Source organism: Mus caroli, chromosome 8 (assembly GCF_900094665.2).
Source record: "Mus caroli chromosome 8, CAROLI_EIJ_v1.1, whole genome shotgun sequence".
Lineage (NCBI taxonomy): Eukaryota > Metazoa > Chordata > Mammalia > Rodentia > Muridae > Mus > Mus caroli.
The window spans coordinates 64135733-64147647 of NC_034577.1; the positions used below are offsets into that span (position 1 = coordinate 64135733).

Genomic DNA, 11915 nt, shown 5'->3' on the forward strand with positions numbered 1-11915 from the left:
TCTTTCCATTGTAAGGATTTTGCACTTATTGTTGGGGTAGCCTCATATCCTAATCCTTGTAGGCTATGTGATGATTGATTAACAGGCCAAGAAGAAGGCCACCAGTTACTGGATACAATGCTTTTATCCGCTCCTGTATCCATTATACCTTTAAAGGTTTTTCCTTCTATTTGTAATTGTAAAGTGGGACGATTATCCAACTCTAAAGATATGTATGCCACATTAGTTCCTATAGAACCAAATCCCTTATCCCTTCAGGAATTCTGGTTACTAGAGAACATGTTATGCAAACTAGGAAGAATCAGCAATTGAGCAATGCGATCTCCAGGAGAAATGTCCAGGATACCTCGGGGGTGCAGAACACATAATCTTAACTTGTCCTTCATAATCCGAGTCTATAACTCCAGGATGTATCACCAATCCTTTCAAGACAGAAGAGGACCTACCCAACAGTAGGCGCACTGTATCCTTCGGTAAGGGACCTTTAAAATCTGAGGAAATAGGTTGGCACCCCATTTGAGGTGTAAGAATTACTCTGGAGGTGGCACAGATGTCCAATCCTGCTGAACCCGGAGTGGCTCTCCTCGGTCTTTGGGTGGCCTCATGGACACTGTGGTCTGGAGTGCCCCATACATTTGGGGGCCCTGGGGACGGGGGCCCCTCACTCCGTTTTTTGGCTGTTGCACTTTAAACTGAGGTATTGGCCTTCCTTTTATATCTTTGATTGATCAACATTCATTTGCCCAATGTCTTCCTTTCCCACATTNTGAGCAAATACCTGGTACTTTCTTTTCAAACCTACTCTTTCTACCCTTTGTACCCTGCTTTTGCATATGATCTGTTTGTTCACAATTATAGCAGGTTATTCCTTTTGTTTGCGCCATCAAAACTGCGGCAGCCAGCCCTGCATTTGAAAGGGGTCCTCCTATTTCTCTACAGGCCTTCATCCATGCCTGTAATCCTTTCCCTTTCCAAGGTGTGACAGAATTTCTGCATTCTTTGGTACATTGCTCATAAACTAATTGTTCAATTAACAGCATTGTGGCCTCAGAATCACCAAATATGCATCTGGCTGCTTCCATCATGCAAGCCACAAATTCAGAGAACGGCTCATTCGCTCCCTGAATAATTTTTGTCAGATTACCAGATACCTCTCCTCGATTAGGCAATCCTTTCCAAGCTTTCACTGCTGCCTGATTGATTTGATCATAGACCTGCAGTGGGTATCCTAATTGATTGTTTGTCCATTGACCCTGACCTGTAAGCATTTCAAAGCTCCATGCTTGTTGCCCTGCATCAGCATTAGCACGGGCCTGACTCAAACACAGATCATGCCATATAGACTTCCAGTCTAGATACTGTCCCATAGTAAGACATGCCTTTACCACACTCATCCAATCAAAAGGAGTCATGGCATGGTGAGCCAGTCTATCAGTTGGGGACTGAGTAAAAGAGGCATTGACTCCATAGGTCCTTACTGACTCTGATAAATCTTTCAATTGTTTATGCGATATTGGCTCATAATATCGCTGTTGAGCTTGATCCTGAAAAACAGGAAAAGCCTGACATATTTTCCGCAACCCTCTAGGAGTGCAAAAAGAGTGGCCATTGCCAATTGTTTTCTTTTCTGTATAAGGCACAGGTGGTGGGGGAGCACTGAGACTCCTCCCTATTGGACCATATCTTTCCACCTCATACTCTGCAGCAGCCTCCTCCAACTCTTCCTCCTCCCCTGCTGATAATTCCGAGTCCTCTGAGCTAGATAATTCTAATAACTCAAAGTCCTCGAGAGGAGGGTAAATTGACTTAATTTTTTTGATTTTCATTCTTTATATTATCTTTTGAATCTCTATATTTTGGTTTCTTTTCCTTTTCTCTTTTTATATCTCTTCCTTTACTTAATTTTCTGTGCGCTCCTTTCTTTTCATTTCTCTCTGTTTCTGACATGCTTTCTTGGTGCTCCTGCAAAAGCCACTGCCCTTCCTTAACAGCTGGTTCACATTTCTTGTCCTGGATACAAGCCTTAACAACTTCCATATTGGTCTTGTTCCTGCTTTCACTTTCCCTTCAGCTTCCTCTCTTGCTATATCTCTCCCTAATTTTTCCCAACTAGGTAGTGTCAGCGAACCAGTGGGGGCAAACCAAGGAGCAAGTCTGTCTATCTCTTTTAAGAACCCTCTCACTCTACTTTCAGAAATCTTTAGACCTCTTTCTTTAAGTAAGGATTGCACCAGCCCTACTAACGGTGTAGACTGGCCAGTACCCATGATCGCCCTGGACAAAAGTGTCCTTGAGACACTCACTTATCTATGTGAGATTCTTAGTCCCAAGATCGACTCATGAGTTTATCTACACTCGCTTTATGATTTTATGTATCTGCCAAGCTATTCCCAGCAGATACACTCGTGTCCAGGGCGATGAAAATTAAGACAATAACACAATATCAGGACAAGAAAGAAAACAAGCAACACAACCCCATTACAGGATCTATTCCGTAGGAAAGCATATCTCTCAGAGACTTACATTAATTTCTTTTTACTTACCAGTACTGCCGTTCCCCAGCTGAAGAGTTCTGAATCCATGAGGTCGAATTCTTCTCAACAGCCTTTATTGCAGGAACACTTCTTCCTTCCCCGTGATGCAGTTCTGAATCCTCCCTGTAACAGGGGATCTTCGCTCGTGCCGGAAGATGTTTCGTTTTCCCGGGTTTTGGCACCAATTGTGAACGCCCGACTCGCCAGCAAGAAAGACGTCACAACAGGATTCTTCTGCACACGTTTATTGGGAGAGCTTGATTGGGAATGCGAAAGACCCCGAGCCTGAAAACCAGTGCTGTTTATATAGGCCTAGACAGGCATGTCTACACCCGATTGGTTATGCTTTCAGTACCTCATTTACATGCCTCGGGCCAGGCAGTGTCTCGGCAAAAACTCTACTGCACATGCACACATTGGTTGTTTACCCGAACTTATGGGTGGTGGCCAGCAGTAGCCAGCGCCATCTTGTAATGGCATATGTGGCTTCCCACAAGGCGACACCACAAATCACTCACAAGAGGTTTATTCAGGAAAGACCAATGCACTGGGGACGACTCGTATCCCACACAGGGGTAGAAGAGCACAAAGGGTAAGGGGTTTATAAAGACACAAAACCCGCACATACCTGGCATTGGGCTATAGAAAGGCAAAACCACAAACATCTGGCATCCTGGAACAATGGGGCTTTTTTGGATACAGGTCTAGGGGCTTAAATAATTTTTTACTCTCTGTCAGGATCTTTTATTATCTTCGTGAGGTGAGAATTTAGATCTGAATCTTGCTTTATAGGCGTGTTGGGGTATCCAGGGCTTTCTATCCTGGGACAACTGGATTCTGATGTTGACAAGTGGTATTGTTTTCCATTGCTTATGTTCTTGCACTTGCCTCTCACCATCTGGTTATTTCTGGTGTTAACTGGCCTCACTGATTCTGGCTGGAGCCTCTCCCTCCTGTGACCCTGTGATCCTGTGGTCCTGTGATTCTGGGAATAGAGCTGTAATTGGGATGTGGGCTGAGTGGGCTGGGATCTAGAGTAGAGGTTCTGCTCCCAGCACAGGTGCAAACCAGAAGGAAACAGACTTGTGATGATCATTTTTCTTTTCCTGTTTAAATGATTCTGAAATGCCTTTAATATATATTTGCCTATGGACCAGCAAAGTGCCTCAGAGTATAAAAGTGCTTGCTGTCAAGCACACAGCACAAGTCCAATCCCTAAAACTAATAGTAGAAGGAAAGAATGCCTCCCAGTTGTCCTCTGATTACCACAATTGCACTGTGATTTGTGCACACCCACATTCACACATACACACACAAATCAATAAATATAAACAAAGTTTTTAAAACATTAAAGAATATGTGTATAAGTGTTTGTACATTTTGTTGATTGCATTTATAATATCTCCATCACAGAGGCTGAGTGATGTATGGCAGTTGCAAGTGCTTGCAGCTGTTGTGAAAGACCTGAGCCTGATTCCTAGCACCCATATCAGGTGGTTGACAACCACCTCTAGCTCCAGTTTTAGAAGACCTGACATCCTCTTTTGATTTCCAAAGGAACCTGCACATGGGTATTGTATACTAACAGAGACACAGACATTTACACAAGCATAAAAATAAGATCTTAACTAGACATGGTGCTGCATGCCTTTAATCCAGCACTCAGGAGGCAGAGGCAAGCAGATCTGTAACTTTAATTTTTTCAAAACCTATCTGTAATGATGGTCCTCAAATGCTTTAACCTCCCTTGTAGCCCATCACCACAAGAGACACTGGGAAAGAAAGAATACAGGGGAAGTGGACCTGTTTAGAAATAGTTCTTTGGATAAACTCCCATCTGGATTGTCTGGAAATCAACAGTTCAGTTCACCGGTCATCAATGGCAGCAGCTAGATCCCCTCAAAAACACTTCATAGATACACCAGCAGTACAGTTTGGTAGACTCAGGTTGGGCAAACAGGAATCAGCAGCAGTGGCACAACCTAGCAGAGACAGCCAGGCTTCAGCCTTGGCACTAGTCAGCAGGAGGGACATGGAAGGGTGCCAGAAGTCCTTGGCTGTGCCTCTCTCAGCAAAGTGAAGATCAGCAAAGACTCAAGACCCACAAGCATTGCACAGCTAGCTCTATAACCAAGCCAAGCTCAGCCCCCATCACTGTCCATCGAGTCCTTTTTATACCCTCCAAACTTCATGTGTCCTCCACGTGTCTTGCCTCAACACGTGTGTCTATCTCATCTGACATCACTCTGCCAATCAGCCCAAGTCCACGGAAGCAGCAGGAAACTGCAGCACACCACCAGAAGTTTTTTGGTGCATTTCTGTCTATGGAGTCCAACAAATGCTGCTACACAATATAACGCAGACCAACCAATACATGCAAGTCATTAGCAAAGAATTTCTCATCATGTGTCCTTTCACATACTTGTCTGCTTCCTTTGTGAGTTGGCCTTAGCCTTTCACCTGTGTCCATTTCAGGCAAACACTGTGTGTTTGTTTACCCAAGCAAAACACCATCCAACACAACCAACCTTTAAGTTTCCACCTCACAGATATCTGCAATTCCAAGGCAAGCTTGGACAATACAGAGTTCCAGACCAGCCAAAGATACGTAGTAAGACCCTATCTCAAAAAAAAAAAAAATAGGAGTAATTTTTCTATTTTATCTAAATTTCTACATTTATTTGTATGACTTTCCATCTTTTTTATGCCTTGTCATTGTCTGTGGTTCTGGGTCCTGACACCATCCTGAGATGGTCTAGCTGTATTGTCTCATTTTCATTTTCCTTAGAAATTACATAAATCATATTAATATTTTAAAGTATTGCAATATCAACATGTTAGATGCCATTGTTTATCCCAAATTTGTTTTATATTTTACCATTGTTCCCCTTATTTCGCTTTCTATACTGGGAATCAAATCCAGGATCTTAGTGTGCTAGCCAAGCCCTCTTCCACTGAGCCTGGTCCCCACAGCTCTTGACTTTATGCTTCCTCTTTTGCTTATTATTTTAAGACAGGGTCTATTTTAGTCAGATATTCTGTTGCTGTGATGAAAAACCATGACAAAAAAAAAAAACAAGTTGGGGAGGAAAGGGTTTATTGAGCTTACATTTCCAGATCATAGTCCTTCACTGGAGGAAGCCAGGACAGAAACTCAAGCAGGACAGGAACCTGGAGGCAGGAGCTGAGGCCAGGGAAGGGTGCTGCTCACAGGCTTGCTCCCCGTGGCTTGCTTACCCTAATTTTTTTTCATTAATTTAGTTATTTTACATCTTGACCACAGTTTCCCCTCCCTCCTCTTCCCCCAGTTCCTCCCCACCTCCTTCTCTTCCCTACTCCTACCCACTCCTTCTCTGCTTCTCTTCAGAAAAGGGCAGGCCTCCCGTTCATATCAACCAGTCATGGCATATCAACTTGTAGTAGGACTAGGCACATCCTCTTCTGTTAAGGCTGAACAAGGCAACCTAGTAGATGGAAAGGGCCCCAAAGACAGGTAGCAAAGTCAGAGACATCCCCTGCTCCTGCTGTTCACAAAGAGACTAAGCACAACCATAACATATGTGCACAGAACCTAGGTCAGTCCCATGCAGGCTCCCTGGTTGGTAGTTCATTCTCTATGAGTCCATATGGGCTCAGATTGATGCATTCTGTGGGTTTTCTTCTGGTGTCTTTTACCCCTCTGGCTCCTACAATCCTTCCTCCTCTATTACGCAGGATTCCCCAAGCTCTGACTAATGTTTGGCTATGGGTCTCTGCATGTGTTTCTATCAGTTTCTGGGTGAAACCTCTCTGATGGCAATTGGGCTAGACACTAATCTAAGTATAGCAGAATATCATTAGGTTTCAGTTATTGACTTTTTTGTGTTGATGTTTTGTCAGTCTTGTTTGGTTCTATCCTAGGTCCCTGGGTTATCCAGCCTTTGGCTTCGGAACATCCAGGCAATACCAGGGGGTTGGAATCCCGGTTGTGGCATGGGTCTTGAGCTGGACCAGTCATTGGTTAGCCACTCCCTCAACCTCTGTTCCACCTTTACTCCCGCACATCCTATAAGCAGTATAAATTGTAGGTCAAAATTGTGGCTGGGTTGAAGTCCCAGTCCTTCCACTTAAAGTCTTGACCAGTTCAGGTTCCATGTCCCTCACTGTTGGGAGTTTTAGCTAGGGTCACCCTCATAGATTCTTGGCAGTTTCCATTGCCCTAAGTTTCTAGATCATCCCAGAGATATTCCCTGATTCAGTTGTCTCTCCAGTACTCTCTCACTGTCCTCCTCCTACCTGATCCCTCCTGTTCCCATCCCCCACCAATCAGCAATGTCTATTCTATTCCCTTTCTCAGTGAGATTCACACATGCCCCTTGAGCCCTACTTGTTGCTTAATTTCTTTGAGTATGTGGACTATAATTTGGTTATCCTTTACTAATGTCCTTTTAGAAGTGAGGACATACCGTGTTTGTCTTTGTAGTCCTGGGTTACCTCATTCAAGATGCCATTTTCTAGTTCTATCCATTTATCTGCAAAATGCATGATGTCCTAGTGGATGCCTAGGTTCTATTGCTGTTATGCAGAGGCTGCCCAGAGCTTTTGAGATGGAAAACACTGCAGGGAGACTCCTGCCAGGTCATGTGCTGGCCTTAAGAGTTCCAAGAATGCCCAGCCTCATAAGCAAGAGAGCTCCAGGGAAGAACTCCATAAGGGAAGAATCTTAGGGAAGTTAAATAGGAGTCCCTGAACTTTCTGTAGGCATTCTGGTGGCTTTGCCTCCAAAGCACTGCATGATGATAATGTTGCCAGTAGCTTGCCTATACTGAGTGAGAGCACCAAGATGCAGTAGCCCTACATTTTTATGCCATTTTTGCTATCTCAAATTGAAGGGAGCCAGGCGTGGTGGTGCATGCCTTTAATCCCAGCACTTGAGAGGCAGAGGCAGGCAGATTTCTGAGTTTGAGGACAGCCTGGTCTACAAAGTAAGTCCCAGGACAGCCAAGGCTACACAGAGGAACCTGGTGTAGAAAAACCAAAAAAAAAAAAAAAAAAGAAGGGGAAAAAATGGGGGGCCAAGTGAGAACTCCTGGGCTTACAGCTATGTTGTATCCATCCATTTTGTGAAGGTCTTTATAGATGTTAAGAGTTCCCTGGTAAGAAGCTTTGGGTTCATTTATGTATAGTATCATATTATCTGCATTTGGCTTCTGCCTTTCTAATTTGTAGCCCCTTGATCTCCATTAGTTGTCTTATTACACTAGCTAGAACTGTTGGAGTCTGCCAAAAGACCCTCACTCACAAAGACAACAAAGACTGACATCGCTGCAAACCGCAGGAGGTTTTTTATTGTTGATCCAACACATCCCCCTCAGCATACAGGCAAGAGGAGAGACCCTGAACAAACAAAGAACACACTTTTATACCTTATAATGGGCAGATTTAGGCAACAGGGCTAGCTGACTTATTCTCATTGGTGTAGCAAGTAACCCTTTCAGGCATTGCATTGGTTTGCATGGAGTGACTACCTTTGGCTAGAGACTCACTCTGCCTGAACTTATGTTTTTTCTCTGAATTTAGTGGGAGGTGGGGCAGGAGAATTTTTCTGAGAAGTGTTATTTTTGTTATGGTTCTTTTTTTCGAGAACAGCTAATCTTGTTTTGGCAGCTGTAGACTCGGTCTGATCATTTTGACTGTTAAAACTATACAGTTTGGAAAGTCCTATCAGAGGGGGAAATGGGCTAGGTGGTCTTGAATTTATTTTGATTCTACAGAACTTTAAGTACTATATTGAATATATATGGAGCAGGTGGGCAGCCTTGTCTTGACTCTGATTTTAGTGAAACTGCTTCAAGTCTCTCTTCATTTAATTTAATGTTGGATCGCTTCTAGGTCTTTTGGCTAAGATCAAATGTAGTATCTGTTCTTATCAGTTTAATTTATTATTGGCTGTTTGCTTGATGTAAATTGTCTTTATTAAGTTGAGGTACATGCCTTGTATCCTTGATCTCTCCCAGACTTTTAGCGTGAAGGAGTGTTGGATTTTGTCAAAGGTATTTTCAGCATCTAATCAGATAATCATGTGGGTTTTTTTTCTTTCAGTTTCTTTACATGGTATATAAATTTACAGATTTTCCTAAGTTGGACCATTCCTGGATCTCTTGGATGAAGCCTAATTGATCATGGTAGATGATGTCTTTGATGTGTTCTTTGATTCAGTTTGTGAGTATTTTATTGAGTATTTTTACATATATGTTCATGAGGGAAACTGAACTGAAAATTTCTTTGTATGGTCTTTGTGTAGTTTAAGTATTAGAATGACTGTGATCTGATAAAATTAATTTGGCAGTGTTCCTTCTGTTTCTATGTTGTGGAATAGTTTGAGAAGCGTTGGTATTAGCTTTTCTTTGAAAGCCTGGTAGAATTCCCAGATAAAACTATCTGGCTTGGGCTTTTTTTGGTTGGGAGACTTTTAATGATTGTTTCTATTTCTTTATTGGTTATGGGACTATTTAAATTGTTTGCCTGATTTTGATTTAACTTTGGTAAGTGGTATCTATCAAGAAAATCATCCTTTTTTAAAAGAATTTCCAGTTTTGTAGAGTATAAGCTTTTGAAGTAAGACCTAATAATTCTTTGGATTTCTTCAGTGTCTGTTGTTATGTCTCCCTTTTCATTTCTGATTTTGTTAATTTGGATATTCCCTTTCTGCATTTTCACTTGTTTGGCTAAGGGTTTGTCTATCGCATTGATTTTTCTCAAAGAACCAGCTCTTTGTTCATTGGTTCTTTGTATTCTTTGCTTTGTTTCTCTTTTATTGACTCAGCCTTGAGTTTATTTCCTGCTATCTTCTCCTCTTGGATGTGTTTGCTTCCTTTTGTTCTAGAGCTTTCAAATGTGCTCTTCTGTCACTAGTATGAAGGTGCTTAAGGCTATGAACTTTCTCCTTAGCACTGCTTTCATTGTGTCCCATCAGTATTGGAATATTTCGTTTTCATTGAATTCTAGCAAGTTTTTCATTTCTTCCCTGACCCAGAGATCATTGAGTAGAAAGGTGTTCAATTTCCATGAGCCTGTAAGCTTTCTGTTGTTTCTGTTGTTGTTGAAATCCACCTTTAATCCATGATAAGATATAATCATGTTGAAATCCACCTTTAATCCGTCTGATAAGATATAATCTTGTATCTCTTAACGTTTGCTTTGTGACAGAGTATGTGGTCAATTTTGAAGAAGGTCCCATGAGGTGCTGAGAAGAAAGAACATTCTTCTGTGTTTGGATAAATTGTTCTATAGATATCTCTTAGGTCCATTTATTCATTACACCTGCTTGCACTCACTTTGGCAGCACATACATGAACATTTACTTCTTTGAGATTCCAGCTTATACAGAAGCCCAGCTAGAATACTCAGCCTCGTGGAACTGAGCAACTACTTGATCCTTGGACTACTCTTCCAGAGGTTTTCCATCTCCAGGACTCCCTCAGTGGTTTGTTTTTGTTTTGTTTTTTTGTTTTTGTTTTTCTTTTTGGTTTATTGCTTCAATCTCCATTTTCAGGTCTTGAACAGTTTTGTTCATGTCTTTCACTTGTTTGGTTGTATTTTCCTGGATTTCTCTAAGGGATTTACTCATTTCCTCTTTAAGAGCCTCTATCATCTTCATAAGAATGGATTTAAGGTCTTTTTTTTTTTTCATGTTTCATCTGTGTTTGAATATCTAGGGCTTGCTGTAGTAGGACACCAGGGCTCCAGTGGTGCCATATTTCCCTGACTTTTGTTGATTTTGTTCTTACAATGGCCTCTAGTCATCTGGGTTTAGGGAGGTTATAGATTTAGGTGCTGATTTCAGAGTTTACCCTTATGAGGTGGATTTCTGTGGTGTTTTTCCCTTGGTTTCTGTTTCTTCTCTGGTTTTTTGGCCTGAGTGAACTCAGGTTCTGGTGACCACTGAGTCTTCAGATACAGTAGGACTCTCCATTGACGATTTTATGATCAACATTGTCTCTAGAATTCCAAGTACCTGTGTGGCCTCTGGAAAAGCAGAAGTCTTCTGCCAATGTTGTGGGCCAGAATATGGAGACCAGGGGAAGGACTACAGTTAGGGACTCTTGGGTGTGCTTTAAGGGAAGTTGGCAGGAAGAGGGCAGTGTCTTAGCTGGAGTCCCTAGTGTCATCAACCTGCTGTCTTATAGAATCTAGAATGAGCAGCCCATGGATGGCATCACCCACAATGGACTGGGCCCTCCCCCATTGTTCACTAATTGAAAAAGTGCCTTAAAACTGGATCTCATAGAAGCGTTTCCTCAACTGGAGCTCCTTTTTCTCTGATGACTCTAGCTTGTATCAAGTTGACAAACAAAACCAGCCAGTACAGGGTCTAAGTTGCCAAGGCTGGCCCTACACTCACTCAGTAGTCCAAGCTGACCTGGAAATTACAATCTTCCTGAATCACCCTCCCAAGTTGCCTATGGCTCCATATCCAGATTATCCACTTCTGACACTTGTTTAACCCATCTGAAACATCACTGTCTCCTCATGCTATGCAAACTAGATGGATAAATGGAAGAATAGATGAATAGATAGATAGATAGATGCAAAACATACATACATACACAGAGACAGATGATGGATGTATGATAGACAGGTAATAGATAATAGATACATAGATGATGAATAGATAGATGATTGATAAATAGCAGATAGATGATACATTATTGAGAAATGATACATAGAGATAGGTGATCAAGAAATAGTATAAATTATAGATAGGTAATTGACCAATAGATGGTAAAATGAAATATGATAGATGACAGAAAGACAGATAGACAATCAGATATATGCTAAATGGTAGATAGATGAAACATGTGTGCAGCCCAGGGCATGGCATGCACTAAGCAAGTGTTCTAACACTGAGAATCAACCCTAGCCTCTAGAAGTTAAGTTCTTGTGCATGTATGCCCTTAGACAAATTAAGACAAAGGGGGAAACCAGCTCTCCTAGGCTCTGCTCTTATAAGAAAACAAGTAAAGACGTTAAGTTGTCGGCTGCCTCTGGTTTTGAGTTAATCATCAAAGTTACCCAGAGCTGAGAGATGAAAATGTTTTCCAAAATCTTTTGGGAGGAATTCCAGTCTCAGGGGCTCTACCTCCTATAACTATTAATTTCCCCCTAAACAAAAAAACCTGAGAGATGAAAAGAAGTGTCCTGACGCAATGGCACCCCCAGGGGCTCTACCTTCAGGGAGCATTTTTAATGACTTCTCAGAGCAAATGAGTAATTTTAACAGAGAAGCTGGTCTCTGAGGTTTGTCAGATAGACATTCTAGAACAAAGTGTGGAAAATGTGTGTATAGATCTGGGCAGGTAGGAGGCTGACCAGGGACTTGGAGACTCCTGGGTGTCTCTG

At 42.0% G+C, this 11915-nt stretch overlaps 1 pseudogene; it reads left to right on the forward strand.

The window, feature by feature from the left end:
- The first annotated feature begins 8394 nt into the window (after positions 1–8394).
- Positions 8395–8508, forward strand: LOC115031844 (annotated as a pseudogene).
- Positions 8509–11915: the final 3407 nt, after the last annotated feature.